Below are 18802 nucleotides of genomic sequence, written 5' to 3' on the forward strand. Positions count from 1 at the left end.
ATCATTAAAGAAGCAATAGCAGGACATTTGGATAAGCAAAATTCGTTCAGGCAAAGTCAGCATGGATTTATGAAGGGGAAGTAATGGTTAACAAATCTGCTGGAGTTCTTTGAGAATGTAACGAACAGGGTGGCTAAAGGGGAACCAGTGGATGTGTTGTATTTGGACTTGCAGAAGGCATTTGACAAGGTGCCACATAAAAGGTTACTGCACAAGATTAAAGTTCACGGGGTTGGGGGTAATATATTAGCATGGATAGAGAATTGGCTCACAAACAGAAATCAGAGTCGGGATAAATGGATCAACTGGGCCTGTATGCACTGGAGTTTAGAAGAATGAGAGGGGATCTCATAGAAACATATAAAACACTGACGGGACTGGTTAGATGCGGGAAGAATGTTCCCGATGTTGGGGAAGTCCAGAACTAAGGGACACAGTCTAAGGATAAGGGGTAAGCCATTTAGGACCGAGATGAGGAGAAACTTCTTCACTCCGAGAGTTGTTAACCTGTGGAGTTCACAAATGCAGAGTTGTTGATGCCAGTTCGTTGGATATATTCAAGAGGGAGTTAGATGCGTCCCTTACGGCTAACAGGATCAAGGGGTATGGAGAGAAAGCAGGAAAGTGGTACTGAGGTGATGATCAGCCATGATCTTATTGCATGGTCGTGTAGGCTCGAAGGGCTGAATGGCCTACTCCTGCGCTTATTTTCTATGTTTGTGTTTCATTCTCTGGTTGGCAACCAGTACCTAGTGGGGTGCCGCAGGGATCAGTGCTGGGACCCCAACCATTTACAATGTATATTAACGACTTGGAAGAAGGGACTGAGTGTAACATAGCCAAGTTTGCTGATGATACAAAGATGGGAGGAAAAGCAATGTGTGAGGACACAAAAAATCTGCAAAAGGACATAGACAGGCTAATTGAGTAGGCGAGAATTTGGCAGATGGAGTTTCATGTTGGAAAGTGTGAGGTCATGCACGTTGCCAGAAAAAAATCAAAGAGCAAGTTATTATTTAAATGGTGAAAGGTTGCAAAGTGCCGCAGTACACCGGGACCTGGGGTACTTGTGCATTAAACACAAAAGGATAGTATGCAGGTACAGCAAATGATCAGGAAGGCCAATGGTATCTTGGCCTTTATTGCAAAGCTGATGGAGTATGGAGTATCAAAGCAGGGAAGTCTTCCTACAGCTATACTAGGTATTGGTGAGGCCACATCTGGAATACTGCGTGCAGTTTTGGTTTCCATATTTACGAAAGGATATACTTGCTTTGAAGGCAGTTCAGAGAAGGTTCACTAGGTTGATTCCGGTGATGAGGACGTTGACTTATGGAGGAAATGTTGAGTAATTTGGGCCTCTACTCTTTGACGATCAGAAGAATGAGGTGATCTTACCGAAACATACAAGATTATGAGGGGGCTTGACAAGGTGGATGCAGAGAGGATGTATCCACTGATGGGGAAAGACTAGAGCTCGAGGGCATGATCTTAGAATAAGGGGCCACCCATTTAAAAACAGAGATGAGGAGGAATTTCTTCTTTCAGAGGGTTGTAAATCTGTGGAATTTGCTGCCTCGGAGAGCTGTGGAATCTGCGGCATTGAATAAATTTAAGATAGAAATACACAGTTTCTTGACTGATAAGGGGATAAGGCGTTATGGGCAGCGGGCGGTGAAGTGGAGCCGAGTCCATGATCAGATCAGCCACGATCTTATTGAATGGTGGAGCAGCCTCGAGGGGCCATATGGCCTACTCCTGTTCCTATTTCTTATGTTCTTATGCAACAAGTTCATGTAGGCTTTCATTGATTGACCGATATTATTTCAAATGTAAATGCATTTTGTTGCAGATTATTGGGTTCGAAATTGCTCCTCTTGGCGACGTCCGTTTGCACGTCCCCGCAGGAGGCTAATGGGGTGTGGAATACTTTGCCAGTGTGGGGTTACCGGCTCCCGCAAAATTGCCCAATAGATTGCCCCATGGACTATTGTGCACCAGGTGATAGTCATCCCAGTAAGTGGCACGCACCAACACTTGTCCAACCCACGGCGGGGCGGATATGCCCCACACTCCACGATGCTGGTGCAAGTGGGTGTCAGTGCCAGCCTCGTGGGTCATGAAGGGTGCTGACATCCACTCACGGGCAGACGTTAAAGGGGAGGTCACGAATGCCATGGTCCACCAGCTTGGCGGTTTTGCCGATTCATCGGTCCGCTCGAATTCATGTCCCCTTGTGTGGTCCAGGCTGCTATTGTGCAGAGCGGTACTCAGTTTTTATTTCGCAGCCCAGGTACCACGATACCCTTCTGGCCCAGTAGAGACAATCAGACGTCGTGCAGAGTGGCAATGTCCCCTTGGTGCGGGGGGTGGGGGGCACGTTAAAACTCAGTCTTCCCTTTTGTGGTGAAAATAGCCCCAACATATTCAATATTTCCTGATAGTTATAACCGCTCAGTTCTGATATCATTCTATTTCATCTTTTTCGCACATTCTCTCAAGCGTCTATCATTTTATAATAAGGAGACCAGACCTGTTCATCGTACTCCAAGTGTGGTCTAACCAAAGGTCTATACAATTTTGACATAGCTTCTCTGTTTTCAGTTAGAGCCCTCCAGACATGAACCGCCGTGCTTTGTTTGCTCTTTAAAGGCGTTATTATCCTGCGTCGCCACTTTTATAGATTAGTGTATCTTTATGTCCAGATCCCACTGTTCATTATCAGTCAGACACTTATTTTCTAAGGGGTATGTGGTCTTCTTATTCTTCCTACCGAAATGTACTACCTCACACTTATCTATTTTGAATTACATGTGTCAATTACTCACACATTATAGAAGTTTATTAATGTATTGCTGTATTTAGTCACAGTCCTCTTCCATATGAACTACAACTCATAATTTTTTGTAATCCGCAAATTTTGATATTGTAATTTTATTTACCTAGTTCAAATCATTTATGTAAAAGATGAACAAAACTGGTCCCAGCACCGATTCATCTGGAACGCCTCTTCCACCATTTGTCTATATAAGTAACTGTCTTTAACCCCGACCCTCTGTTTTCTTATTTATAACCAGCTTACTGTTCATATATAATTAAACATCAATCAATTTAGCCGTATAGTTTTCCATTGCACAGGGTTATACATTGAATGTTTATTTTGTTCTATTTATCAAACACTGCAGGTTATTCCTGCTCCATTACTGGAATGTGAGGTAGACATTAAACATTAATAAATAATCAAACTCTGAGGGGTTTAATACTCCTTTCATGGGATACAAGAGTAACAATTATTTAATATATGATTTTAGAGCTCTTGTAGCGGAATTTGAGATGGGTTAAATATATTAAAACAGTCAAACGTTGCTGCCTTTCTACTGCTCCTTTTAATGGAAGTGAGATGGTTTTAAAATAACAAAATGATCAAACCTTGCTGGTTTCCTGCTTTTTCTAATGGTGCAGATGTTTTTCCTGATCCGTTGCCAGAATGGGGGCTGTTTATTAAGTACAGATAACGGTACAGTGATTATGTGTAACGGCTCAAATGTTTTCACTCTATCTTTGTTGCAGTTAAATTGAATGTTTAATTTACTATCTTGAAATGCTCGGCATTGATCACTGTCCCTGTCACAGAAATCAGGTTCTGGGCCGGGCAACCTTGTAATATCTCTGAGCTTTAGTCAGTGAGTAGTGTTCCCTGGTTCAGACGTTCTATAATTAGAAAAGAAGAGAGAGAGACTCCTGAAACAATTAGACTGTTGTAGAAAATATATGAATGAAAGGAGAGCACATTTAATTAAAGATAAACTGAAGTCTGCTTCTGGAGTAAATGGAATGAACGGAGGTCATTGTTGTAGTGTAGAAAACCATGAAGTTTAATAATACAATGGAATCAAGTAATTCCCCAAGTGCAAAAATATCAATCAACCTGGCCAAGATCAGTATTGTCCAATCATATTACAGGAATTGGTTACTCAGTATTGTTAACAACGCCACTTACATGTATTATTCTCACGTTCATTTCTAACATTATAATTTTAATTAGAGCGTGAGGTGAGAACACAATTATCCGCTGGAGCAATAACTGCCCACTCAACAGTTGGTGCATGAAAACCCAGAACCAAATAATCAAATGTGCAGGTTTGTCACCCAGTCAATAGCTGGCGCAGTGAAATCTGCGTCGATGGAAGAAACAGTGAAAACCCACTCAACAAGAGATACCGTGAGAGCCCAGACAAGAGGACATATAATGAAAGGCCAGTCAATAGGAGATACTATTAGAGCCTATTGAACAAGAGTTACTATAATAGTCCAGCCAACAGTAGCTTTACTGAAAGGCACTGAGACCACTCAGCGCAAGGTGCAAAAATAGCAAGCGCTGAGAGAGACGGCTCAGCAGTAGGGGGAGCAAATGCTCTTAAACTGCGCTATTCTTTGCACCGGTCAAGCCATTTTACTTTGCAGGTGGGAAGTGATTGAATATGTCGTTTCTCAATCACGTTTTGCTAACCTATCAGCACGCCACTCCAGTCAAAGTAACAGGATTGAAAATTAGCAACAAACTACTGATTGGACAAACCAGCCAATTTCACTCGAAAGTGAAGAAATGTAATACTAAACCCTTTTTGACACTCTCCCCTTCATCAAGCAGAACATGTGAATGTTTCTAATCTGTCACTATCTATCTAGATGTGGCCGCACTGTAATCCATATGTTCACATAAAGAATAATTTGTACCTGAACAGATGACTCCAACATCCCGCTGGTGTCCGCAGCCTGCTGGACCAATTACAGGCCCTGACCCTTCTCCAAAGTGAAGATCAAGCGGCGCTGCTGCACCTGAGCCACAGCCCAGCTCGTTACAAACAGCTTCCGCGTTCGCCAAGTCCCAGGATCGATCGCCGCAAACTGTCCTCCAGATTCCATTCCCATAAATCTCCAGTCTCCCCGCACAGGGACTGCTTCCATTCACCAGTCTGGGCTTAGCGCTTCCTGGGAATAATATTAAATAAACAGTGAGCATTGTAAGGCGATTTATCTTAAAATGTGGTCAGAGATCCAGTTATCGCATCAATAATCTGATTGCCCTGTTGAATTACAGTCAGGTGAGAGGCATCGTAAACACTGGGATCATATTGTTTAAACATGTTAGAGGAAGTATTGATGTTATCAAATAAGGTTTTTGACAAGGTCCCACACAAGAAATTAGTGTGCAAAATTAAAGCACATGGTATTGGGGTAATGTATTGACGTGGATAGAGAACTGATTGGCAGATAGGAAGCAGAGAATCGGGATTAAACAGGTCCTTTTCAGAACGGCAGGCAGTGACTAGTGGGGTGCCACAGGGTTCAGTGCTTGGACCCCAGCTCTTTACAATATACATCAATGATTTAGATTAAAGAATTGAGTGTAATATTTCCTAGTTTGCAGATGACACTAAGCTGGTTGGCAGTGTGAGCTGTGAGGAGGATGCTAAGAGGCAGCAGGGTGATTTGCACAGGTTAGGTGAGTGTGCAAATACATGGCAAATACAGTATAATGTGGATAAATGTGAGACTGTCCATTTTGGGAGCAAAAACACAAAGTCAGAATATTATCTGAATGGCGACAGATTAGGAAAAGGGGAGGTGCAACGAGACCTGGGTACCATGGTGCATCAGTCACTGAAAGTTAACATACAGGTACAGCAGGCATTGAAGGCAAATGGCATGTTGGCCTTCATAGCTTGGGGATTTGAGTATCAGAGCAGGGAGGTTTTACTGCAGTTCTACAGGGCCTTGGTGAGGCCTCACCTGGAATATTGTGTTCAGTTTTAGTCTCCTAATCTGAGAAAGGACATTCTTGCTATTGAGGGAGTGCAGTGAAGGTTCACCAGACTGATTCCTGGGATGGCAGGACTGACATATGAGGAGAGATTGAATCGACTAAGCCTGTATTCACTGGAGTTTAGAAGAATTAGAGGGGATCTCATAGAAACATAAAATTCTGATGGGATTGGACAGGTTAAAGGCAGGAAGAATGCTCCTGATACTTGGGAAGTCCAGAACCATGGGTCACAGTCCAAGGATAAAGTTAAGCCATTTAGGACCGAGATGAGGAGAAACTTCTTCACTCAGAGTTGTTAACCTGTGGAATTCTCTATCGCAGAGAGTTGTTGAGGGCAATTCGTTAGATATATTCAAGAGGGAGTTAGATATGGCCCTTGCGGCTAAAGGGATCAAGAGAAAGCAGGAAAGGGATACGGAGGTGAATAATCAGCCATGATCTTATTGAATGGTAGTGCAGGCTCGAAGGGCCGAATGGCCTACTTCTGTACATATTTTCTATGTTTCTGACTTACCGCTGTGTATCTTATGAATGTTCTTTTAGATAGCGCCTTCTATTTTGTGGTTTTCATTTGAAAGTTTAAAATGTAACCAGGAACTTGCAACATAATCCGCACGGAGATGGTCAAATGTGAATTAATTTAAATCAAAATGCTTGTCACAAACGAGCGGATGTGTCTAATTATTGTGGGAAGGTTAGGCGTTTAAGTCACTCACACAGACGGATCGTTAAGAATATGAGCTTCAACTGAATCGTGAGACATGAAGTAATCAGATACGGCAAATGCAAGGGGGAGCTGCAAATGCACCAGGTTTCTCTGATCCTGTACATACATATATTTATTCTTACTGGTCGGGAAAATTGTTCTAAAATAGTACATCGGTGAATTGAACCTCCATCAACAAAACTCTATACGGTCTTTTTTCTGAAACATCCATTTTGTGCGCAGCAAGTTCCCACAACCAGAAAATGAAGTAAATAGCTCATTGGTAAATCTCAGATCTGACATCAAGCGATGAGCGCAGGCGCAGAGCCGGGCTCACGGCGCATGCCCGGTAGCTGTCGGGTTGAGATTGTGACATTTCCAGCGGTTCCGCTCATTCACTGCGGCTTTGGACAAATCTCAATGGGAACTTGTTCTGTCTGCATTGTAAATGTGCCGCGTGTCAGGTGATTACTGCTCTCGGTGGGGGGGATGTGTATTACATATAATAATATAGTGATGTTACCACAAGACAAAGTGATCCTAATAATAATATAAACATTAATAATAAGCGGACAATGCAGGAATTATAAACTCTCACTTTCCGGAGACGGACAGTCGCAGATAATTTTATATCCGCTTTTTTCCGGAAACCACCAAACGCGGCGGGAGATGGGAGTCAGGAGAAAGATGTTTACCTGAGCAGATGACGCCGGCATCCCTGGAGTGTGACCAGCGATAGTGATCCCATGGAACTGACTCACACTCCCGCAGAGCGGCCTCGGTCCCGCCGCACCGAACATGTGACGTCACAATGGGTCCGGCCCCTTTCCCAAAGTGAGCCCCGCCCGGTGCTGACAGCGCGGCCCCGCAGCCCAGCTCCCGACACACAACAGCGGCGTCCCGCAGGTCCCAGAGAAAATCAGACACAGTCCCCCACTGTCCCCTGTAGTGAATCTCCAGTCTCCCAGCGCACGGGCCGCCGCCATTCACCAGTCTCAGCTTCACGGGCTCTGTAAAATATCAGAAATATCATCAAGCGGTTGCAGTGTATTAAAGCCGCAGTCTCCCAGCGCGCGGACCGCCCCCATTCACCGGGCAAATAGGACCATGTGAGGAATCAGTGGGAACATCAGACTGTGCCCAGACCCCGAATAAAACCCGGAGTAAACACTAAACATGGCAAAATGGAGAGGAACATACCAATTAACGGTGTAAACGAGCAGGGAACCCGGAGACCACGGGAAGTTCCCAGCACCAGAGCGGCTCCCACGGGGACGGGGTGAGGAATTGGCGCGGAATATATTGCAGCCGCCACACCTCGGGAGATGGGCGTGGCTGCAATGGTCAGCTGTCCATCATGCTCAGTACCGATTGGCCGAAAATAACGCGAGCCCAGAGCAGGTCAGGATTGGAAGACATTGCTCCCACCCCCGGAGCCAATAGAGAAAGAGGCGGGGCCTGGTGGTCATGTGATCTCTATGCGAGCACCGATTGGTGAGGTGGAAAGTGAGCCGCCCTTTGGGACAGCAGTGTCAGTGGAGCGGGACCTTCACTCGCTGCCCTGCAGGGACCCCGTTTATTATCATTCTGCATAACGGCAGCAGCCGCCTCTCAGCTTCAATTAAAGATCTTTAGTAACGGACCGCGGGAGGCTCCTTTCTCTTCTGAGGTTAATCGGTGATGAAAAAGGCCCTGAGATTGTCCAGCCTTAATATTCAATGGGATGGATTAGAGCAGAGAGATACCAGATAATGTGAATATAAAGGCGATTACCTGACCGGTTAGCTTGACTGTTCCCAGGTCTGCCTGAAATGAGACATTGAGAATCAGAGTTCGCTGGGACAAGAAATGAATGAAACTGTCGGAAAGAAAAGTTACAAATACAATGAACTGTGTGGTCCCAGAACACTATCACCACATTAAATATAAGAACCATCTTTTCAGAGCAATTAGGGTGGGGAATAAACTCCGGCCTGATCATAAGAAGATAAGAAATAGGAGCAGGAGTCGGCCACACGGCCCCTTGATCCTGCTCCGCCATTTAACATGATCATGGCTGATGGGATCATGGACCCAGGTCCACTTCCCTGCCCGCTCCCCATAACCCCTTATTTCCTTATCGTTTAAGACTGTCTATTTATGTCCTAAATTTATTCAATGTGCCAACTTCCACAGTTCTCTGAGGCAGCGAATTCCACAGATTCACAACTCTCTGAGAGAAGAACTTTCTCCTCATCTCAGTTTTAAACGGGTGGCCCCTTATTCTAATATTATGCCCTCTAGTTTCAGTCTCCCCTATCAGGGAAACATCCACTCTTCACCTTGTCAAGCCCCCTCATAATCTTATATGTTTTGCTAAGATCACCTCTCATTCTTCTGAATTCATAAGAACATAAGAATTAGGAACATGATTAGGCCATCCAGCTCCTCGAGCCTGCTCCGCCATTCAACAAGATCATGGCTGATCTGGCCATGGACTCAGCTCCACTTACCCGCCCGCTCCCCATAACCCTTAATTCCCTTATTGGTTAAAAATCTATCTGTGATTTGAATACATTCAATGAGCTAGCCTCAACTGCTTCCAATGCGCAGAGGCCCAACCTACTCAATCTTTCCTCATACGTCTACCCCTTCATCTCCGGAATCAACCTTGTTTAGCTTCTCTAAACTGCCTGCAAAGCAAGTATATCCTTTCATAAATATGGAACCCAAAACTGCACGCAGTATTCCAGGTGTGGCCTTACCAATACTGATGACACTGTACAACTGTAGCAAGACTTCCTTGCTTTTATACTCCATCCCCTTTGCAATAAAGGCCAAGATTCCATTGGCCTTCCTGGTCACTTGCTGTACCTGCATACTAACCTATTGCGTTTCATGCACAAGTACCCACAGGTCCCGCTGTACTGTAGCACTTTGCAATTTTTCTCCATTTAAATAATAACTTGCTCTTTTATTTTGTTCGGCCAAAGTGCATGATCTCACACTTTCCAACATTATACTCCATCTGCCAAATTTTTGCCCACTCATTTAGCCTGTCTATGTCCTTTTGCAGATTTTTGTGTCCTCCTCACACATTGCTTTTCCTTCCATCTTTGTACCATCAGCAAACTTGGTTCTACCAAGCCATTAATATAGATAGTAGATAGTTAGGGTCCCAGCACTGATCCCTGCGGCACCCCACTGGTTACTGATTGCCAACCCGAGAATGAACCATTTATCCCAACTCTTTGTTTTCTGTTCATTAGCCAATCCTTCATCCATGCTAATATATTACCCCCAACCCCGTGAACTTTTATCTTGTGCAGTAACCTTTTATGTGACACCTTGTCAAATGCCTCCTGGAAGTCCAAATACACCACATCCACTGGTTTCCTTTATCTACGCTGTTCATTACATCCTCAAAGAATTCCAGCCAATTTGTCAAACATGACTTCCCCTTCATAAATCCATGCTGATACTGCCTGACCGAATTTTGCTTTTCCAAATGTCCTGCTACTGCTTCTTTAATAATGGACTCCAACAATTTCCCAACCACAGATCGCATCGTCTATCCCTGACCCCAGAATAATTAACAATCAATCTACAACCGCGACTCGCATGGTCCTCCATTCGTCAAGTTTTTCTCATATTATCAGGGATAACTGCTCAGATTTGTCCTTTTTCAGTCGGTAATGTTTTCCCATTTATTTACACGATTCCTCATAGCTGAGAATCCCTCCAGTACTCAGGACGAGAACTAAAATGTGAGAATTTAGTGATATTCTGTGCCGCGAATTTAACTTCCTGAATTGGATGCAAAGCCAGGAACTTTCCAGTTCGTTGAATTTGACTACAGGGCTGATTTAAGGGTTTAAAAATACAGTCAATGCAGAGTGCTTATATGGACATTCTTATCATTACAGATTATTAGGTGTGGCAAGAATCAAAATATTATTTTACATGAATATTTCAGGTCGGATTTGAACAGCTTTCACATTTAAATGAGTTCCTGTTCGATTTAGGAAGCAAATAATTTTTAAACACATTAATTATAGGTTAACACCTCCAGTAAAACACCAGAGGGAGCCCACATCAAACAATCCAGACTGAGCTTTAAACGCAATACCAGTAATTTCAACACAATATCTCCATATCGCTTAACGGTTGCCTGAATAAACGTTACCTCGGTAAGAAATACCAAATACACACCGAATATTTACAAGAGCAGAATAAATGTCTCTGATCGCTATCTGCCGAAGATAAATATACAATTCAGGATTTGTTACACAAAGCGACCACAGCATGGAGCGTGCGGAAGGAGATTGGGAAACAAGTCCCGATATCTCATTAAACAATACATCGCACTACATAAAATTATGGAGCATGTAGAAACAGACTCAGAAGCATGAATTATTATTTGGCATGGTACATATGAATATATAAATCAGAATGCTTAATTTAACATAAAAAGTCATTGTTTTGACGATCGTCGGTAGCTGAACAAAATACCCCGACAGCAAATCCGCGAGAAATTTAGGATGTTTCAAGAGCATCACTGTTTGGAGAGTGTACTTGATAAGAGTGATATTAATAAGTGAAGCAATAGAAGTTCAAACTCTAGCTAATATTTAAATTTACAACATTTTTAATCCTTTGGAACACTCTAAAGCTGAACAAACTATTTAAAATATTTTAATTCCATTCTTTGTCTCATATGGGGGTCAGACAGCACTTCTACTGAGAACTACTGGGAAAAGAAATCGGGCTGTGGGATCACTCGGCAGTATGTGCAGCTTTGACTGGTGTTCTACACCCAGTGAGCGAAATTAACCTCCGGGCTCCGAGACCTTCTATTCTAACCGTGACCGCGCTCTACTTCCAACAGGCTCGGTTTAAAACCCCGACTGGAATATCAGCTCCTGTCTGTCTCGTTTGTACGACAGCCGCAGGGAGCAAAATAAAACAAACTGGCGCAGCAGTTGTGTTCGATTTAGGTTTTAAATCTAAATGCGACACAAATCTCCTTTGAAAATCAAAGTCTTAATCAGATGTCGTTCCCTATTTGAAGTTGATTGCATTTAAAATCAGACAAAGAATCCAAAATATAAACGAAATGACATTTTTACAAATTAAATAAACAATTTGAATAGTGACTTCATACGATCCCAATGAATGACAAATTTGAATAAAATATACCCGTTTTCTGTAAATTGATTCTGATCAGCGCGCGGTTTGTGAAAATGAAATGTTTTCACTCCGTTCTACACTTTGCATAAAATGTTCTTTAAATTAACTATAAAAACAGCATTTTAGTATCCAGTTAGTTTTATAACATAAAATAAAGTAAATAACTGTGAAATATATCTCATTAAACGAATAATGTATTTGATGAATGTGTGAGAACCAGGATTTTAATTGATATAGATTAATAACTATAACCAAACACAAACTGGAAACATTGAGAAACTGAATGGAGTCATCGACCCTGACAAACTCAGCCAAAAATCTATCGAGCATTTGAAAGAAGTTAGAGAAACAAATCCCCATACTACATGAATAATATAAAACATGGAGAATGTGGAAGGAGATTTTGAAACGGTCATCATTACATAAGAAAAATAAGAAATAGGAGCAGGAGTAGGCCATTTTGCCCTCGAGCCTGTTCCGCCATTCAATAAGATCAGGGCTGATCTGATCATGGACTCAGTTCCACTTCCATGTCGGATGCCCATAACCCTTAACTCCCTTATCGCTGTAAAATCTGTCCAGCTCGTCTTAAATATATTCAATTACCCAAACTCCACATCTCTCTGGGGCAGGGAATTCCACAGACTCACAACCCTCTGGGAGAAGAAATTTCTGCTTATCTCAGTTTTAAATGGATGGCCCTTTATTCTATGTCGCCGAGTTTTATTTTCCCATGAGTGGAAATATCCTCTCTGCATTCACCTTGTCAAGCCCCCTCATTATCTTATAGGATTCAAAAAGATCACCTCTCATTCTTCTGAACTCCAATGTGTATAGGCCCAACCTACTCAACCTATTCTCATAAGTCAACTCACTCATCTCCGGAATCATCCTAGCGAACCTTCTCTGTACAGCCTGCATTGCCAGTGTATCCTTCCTCAAATGTGGAGGCAAAAACTGTACTCAGTGCTCCTGGTGTGATCTCACCAATACCCTGTACAGGTGTAGCAGCACTTCTCTGCAATTATACTCTATCCCCCTTGCAATAAAGGCCAACATTCAATTTGCCTTCCTGATTAGTGCTGTATGTGCACACTAACTTTTTCTGTTCCATGCACAAGGACCCCCAGGTCTTTCTATACTGCCGCGTTTTGCAATTCTTCCCCATTTAAATTATAATTTGCTTTTCTATGATTTCTGCCAAAGTGGATAACCTCACATTTTCCCACATTATACTCCATCTGCCAAATTGTTGCCCACTCACTTAGCTTGTCTATATCCCTTTGCATATTTTGTGTGTCCTCCTAACAATTTGCTTTCCCGCCTATCTTTGTATCATCAGCAAACTTGGCTACATTACACTCAGTCCCTTCATCAAAGTCATTAATATAAATTGTAAATAGTTGAGGACCCAGCACCGATCCCTGCGGCAGCCCACTGGTCACTATTTGACAACGCAAAATTACCCATTTATCCCGACTCTCTGTTTTCTGTTAGTTAACCAATCCTCTATCCATGCTAATATCTTACCCCCAACTCCGTGATCTTTTATCTTGTGCAGTAACCTCTAAATAACCTCTAACTGAAAATAATTTCAGTTAAAAATTAATAATTTTGAAGAACTTCACTTACTGAACAACAATACGCACAACGCAAATCCCCCAGAGATTTTGGAACTTCCAGTAACATCATTTTTGGAGAGTTTAATTATCAATAATTATAGTAAAAATTAATTCAGTTGAAACAATATGGGTTTCACCTCTAATTAATCTGTATCTGAATATTTTTAGAGTATTTCTCCAACAGTCTAAACTTGAACCAACTATATAGATATTTTACTTCATTTCTCTGTATCACACTTCGGTCAGAGAGCACAAGACCTGAGAAATATCGGTCACAATAATGTGTGCGGGATCAGTCGGCAGTGGGTGCAGCTTTGTCTGGTGTTCTGCACTCAGTGAGTCCATTTCAGTTTGACGCAATTCTCAACTGGGAATGTTAAGTAAGTGTTAATAAGATGTAAAATAATACAAACACATTCACTGTCGATGACAGAAATTGAGAAATAATTTCCTATTTGTAATTGATGGAATATGAAGTGAAACAAATTACCCAAATTATGTATTAAAAGAGAATTCTGGAAATGGCAAAATTTATTTGAGTATTCACTTCATAAATCCCAATGGATGAGAAATTTGAATAACATATACCATTTTCCTGTAAATTGATATTGAAAAGCGCACGATTGATGAAAATGATTCAGGGAGTACTGTACCATTCATGTTTTTTTTCTCAGTTCTACGATTTGCAGAAAATGGCCATTAAATTAGCTACATAAATTGGATTTTAGTATCCAATCAGTTTTGTTAAATACGAGACGATTATTCACGTAAATATATTTCCCTCAATACATAAAGTAATCATGCTGGAATATTTCCAAGTACGTGAACCAGTTTTGTTGACAGAAATTAATAAATATAAAGAAACACACAGCGGGAACTAAGCAGAGTCATCGAACGACATTTTCAGCAAAAAATATCGACCAAATGGAAGGAGCTGGAGAAACATGCTCCGTAATCTCATTAACCATACATGACATTGTATAAAATGTGTGGAATGTGGAAGGTGATTGGGAAAACGTAATTCTTACAATAAACTGTACTTATATCTGCATGAAATAAGAATTAGGAGTGGGAGTAGTCCATATGGCCCCACAAGCCTGCTCCCTCATTGAATACGATCATGGGTGATCTTCGATCTCAACTCCACTTTCCCGCCCCATCCCCATAGCCCTTGATTCCTCTCGAGTCCAAAAATCTATCGATTTCAGCCTTGAATACATTCAAGGACTTAACATCCACAATCCGTTGTGTAGAGAATTTCAAGGATTCACAACCCCCTGAGTGAAGAAATTCCTCCTAATCTACGTTCTAAATGTCCGACCCTTTATCCAACATAAGAACATAGAATTTGGAGCAGGTGTAGGCCATGTGGCAGTTCAAGCCTACTCCATCACTCAATAAGACTATGGCTGATCTGATCTTGGCCTCAGCTCCACTTCCATAACTCCCTTATCGTTCAAAAATCTATCGAACACCATCTTAAAATAATAGAAATATTAATTTAATATTAAAATTCATTATTTTGAAGATCATCAGTCAACAATACTCATACAACAGATTCCCCAAAATTTAGTAAATTTGAGTCACATAATTTTTGAGCGTGTACTTCAAAATAATTATATTAATAATTATTGCTAATTGAAACAATATTGGGTCCACCTCTGGTCAATGTTTTATTATAAAATATTTGTAGACATTGTCCAGCACTCCAATGCTGAACAAACTATTTATTTTAGTTCTATTCTCTGTCTCACACAAGGGTCAGAAATCAATTCTAATGAGTAATACCTGTGACAGAAATGTCGGTGTGGGTTCAGTCGGCAGTAGGTGCGGATTTGACGGGTGTTCTACACTCAGTGTTTTAACTTACACCCAGGCTCCGATACACTATAAGAAGTTCATGAATTTAAAATAAAACAAACCAAAATATGGTTTAAAAGCAACTCGTACGTATTACGTTACCCAGTTCAATATTCAGTTAGTATGATTGCCTTTCAGTTTCTATGTTTAAACCGAACTCGGACACAAATACCGCGGCAGTGTTGATTTATTTTGCCCCTGCGCTTTGTGTACAGACATTTGAATAAAATAAGCCCGTTTGCTGTAAATTGATTGTGATCAGCACGCCGTTTGTGAAAATGTGTCGAGGATTAATATACATCTCCTGTTTTTTCTGTTCTATGAATTGCAGAAAATGTTCTTTAAATTATACACAAAACAGGATTTTTGTAAAATAAAATCAGTTTTGTAAAATAAAATGATTAAACAAATGATGTATCTGATAACAGTGCGGGAACGTGAGCATGTCAGTAAACCAGCATTAGTTATTGATCGAGATTAATAAATATAATCAAACACACTCTGTAAACAGTGAGAAACTGAACGGAGTCATCGGCCGAAAACCTCAGCAAAAAATATCGAGCAGGTGGAAGGAGACGGAGAAATACGTCCCGGTATCTTATGACACTGTATAACATGTCTGAGCGTGTGGAAAGAGTTAAAGAAACAAGTCCCAATGCCTCATTAAATTCTACCTGACTCCATATCAATGTATGGGGCATGTCTCAGGAGACCGAGAAAAATTCATTATTATATGGCACGGTGTATATACCTGTGACAGGGACTGTAGCTCTCGTATTGGACTGTTCAGCAACCTAAGGACTTATTTTAAGAGTGGAAGCAAGTCTTCCTCGATTCCGAAGGACTGCCTATGATGATAATGATGATGTATATAAATGTGTCAATTAGAAAACTTAATTTGATATAATTTTGAAGTTAATCTCTAACTAAAAAACAACACTCACATAGCAAGATCCAAAAGGTTTAGGAACTGAGAGTGGCCTGTAACTGAAGTTGCTCAGGGACACACAGGTATAGAGAAGCTGTCTCACTAATAACCCGAGTAAGCAGGAAGAGTCACCCAGAAACTTAGATGAATTAAGGCTGCCCGGGGACAATGAATAGCGGGAGAAGGAGGACGCACCAAGGGTATAAAGGAGAAAGCTTCATTTAAAAATGCTAGTCTTGTCTTTCATTTTCTATGTTTATCCCGAACTCGGACACAAATACCGCGACAGTTTTGATTTATTTTGTCCCCCGCGTTTCTTGTGCAGACATAGCAGACTGAGGTTAAAATTTGAATCCAATTATTTTAACAGATCCGAGTAAAATTAAAGCGCGTTCACTGTTAGAACAGAGTGTATCACAGTCTGGGGTGTAAGCTAACTCACTGAGTCTAGAACACCAGCTGCACCTGCCGCCGACTGAATAGTTCAAATCCTACCACAGCAGCTGGGAGAATTTAAATTCAGTTCATTAAATAAATGTGGATTGTTTAGCTGTCTCTGTGGCGCAATCGGTTAGCGTGTTTGGCTGTTAACTGAAAGGTTGGTGGTTCGAGCCCATCCAAGGACGTTAATTCTAGACATTGAAAGTGTGACCCACCAACTCCTAAAGTTCAATTCATCACAGTTTTCAAAAAAAAAATCTACACACACAGAAAGAAACGGAAAACAATCACCGACCGAAAAACGCAGCAAGTGGAAGGAGAGTGAGAAACAAGTCCCGATATCAGATTAAATACGACATGGCATTATGTACAAAGTATGGGCATGTGGAAGGAGATTGAGCAAGCTTAACAATTGCATGCCTCAATAAAGGTATGAAATAAAAAACTTAATTTGATATCAAATGGTCATAATTTTGAAGATATTCACTAACCACTAATTAAACAACAACACAGAAACAGCAAATTCGCCAAAGTTTTCGGACATTTTATTAACATCATTATATGGAGAGTGTATTTAATAATAATTATGCAAATGATGAATGCTAATTGAAACAATATTGATTCCACCAGTGGTGAATATGTTATTATGCAATATTGATTAACCTTATCCAACATTCTAATGCTCAATGAACTATATAAAGTAGTTCAGTTCACTTTATCACACGCGGGTTAGACAGCATTTCTACTGAGAAATACCTGTGACAGAAATGTGTGTGTGGATTCAATAAACAGTCGGTGCAGCATTGACTGGTGTTCTACACTGACTGGGTTAACTTACACCCCAGACTCCGATACACTCTATTCTAAAAGCGACGGCGCTCTATTTCCAGCATTCTCAGTTTAAATAATCCGGTTAGCATTTCAACTCAAGCTAGCTCTGTCTGTACAAGAGGAGCAGGGGACACAATGAAACAAAACTGTCTCGGTATTTGTGTTCGATTTTGGTTTTAAATGTAAGATTGATACAATTCTCAACTTCAAAGATGTAAAAGTGTTTGAACGCGTTCAATGACTCCAACAAAAATGGCGAATTAATTGCCGATTTGAATTTTATGAAACTTAAAATGAACCAAACAACCCGTAATATGTATTACATTAAACTTCTACAAATTAAATACACAATTTCAATATTAACTTCATACGATCCCAGTGAATGACAAATTTGAATAAAATATACCAGTTTTCTATAAATTAACCGCACGCTTCGATACTCTTTATTCTATCAGTGAACGCGTTCGACTTCTAACTGACTCATTAAAAAAAATCCGGTAAGATTTTCAGTCTGCTCTGTCTATACAAGAGCCTCAGGTGGAAGGCGATGGAGGAGCCAGTCCCGAAACCTCATAAAACTCTACATGACACTGTTAAACCAAACAGCTTTTACTTTCCACACCTCAATGTGTTCACAGTAAATTCCAATAATTGTATAAACGAGGTACATGTTTTAATAATAATAAGCGTATCTATAAATAACCGAATACTTTCAATGATCAATAACTCACAGTTCAGAAGCTGCAGTAGAAACAGGGTCAGTAAGGACCGCAGCATCGTCCCGGGAGCCGGTTACAGGATGGGACCTGAACATGAACCGAGCGCTGTTCCCAGATACCGAGCTCTCCCGCCAGCAAATTCTGACACCCAGACTGAACTGGGAGTTAATTCTTTGACACAAATTTGCACAGAAACCAGTGTTTCCTTCCAAACAACCAATAGATTTGAAAGATATGAACCGTGAATTACAGTTTGGTAAAATACACCAATGAGAAGGACCTTGCCCATTAATATATGCAACGAGCCCAGGCTCCATCCAACGCCTTCACTTTAGAGGCCAATGACCTGTAAGAGTCTGAAATGGAAATGAGTCACCGACATTGCATCTGGATCTTAGAATCAGAGAATCAGAGAATATTACAGCACAGACTTAGGCCTATCGGTCCAATATGCTGCGTCGGTTCTTTGAATCAGCTGTCCCACATTCCTAAAAAATATTTTACGGATACCCTTTATGTTACATGCTAACTTTTTCTCATACTTTCTCTGTGCATTTCTTATATTGTTTTCACAAATACCCTCGGCACTCTTTCAATTTGGCCTGGTTTTCGATTGTATTCTTCACCTCACATTTGTCATGAACCTCTGTTTTCTGTTTCATTTTAATCTGCGCTTCCTTCGTCATTCAGGGAGCTCAA

General features: G+C 41.2%; 1 non-coding gene across 1 annotated transcript; it reads left to right on the forward strand.

Annotated features, from left to right (window-relative positions):
- The first annotated feature begins 16664 nt into the window (after nucleotides 1-16664).
- trnan-guu (transfer RNA asparagine (anticodon GUU)) lies at nucleotides 16665-16738 on the forward strand. The gene has a single exon. It is a non-coding gene; the product is annotated as a tRNA-Asn (tRNA).
- Nucleotides 16739-18802: the final 2064 nt, after the last annotated feature.

Source organism: Pristiophorus japonicus, chromosome 22 (genome assembly GCF_044704955.1).
Source record: "Pristiophorus japonicus isolate sPriJap1 chromosome 22, sPriJap1.hap1, whole genome shotgun sequence".
Taxonomy (NCBI): domain Eukaryota; kingdom Metazoa; phylum Chordata; class Chondrichthyes; family Pristiophoridae; genus Pristiophorus; species Pristiophorus japonicus.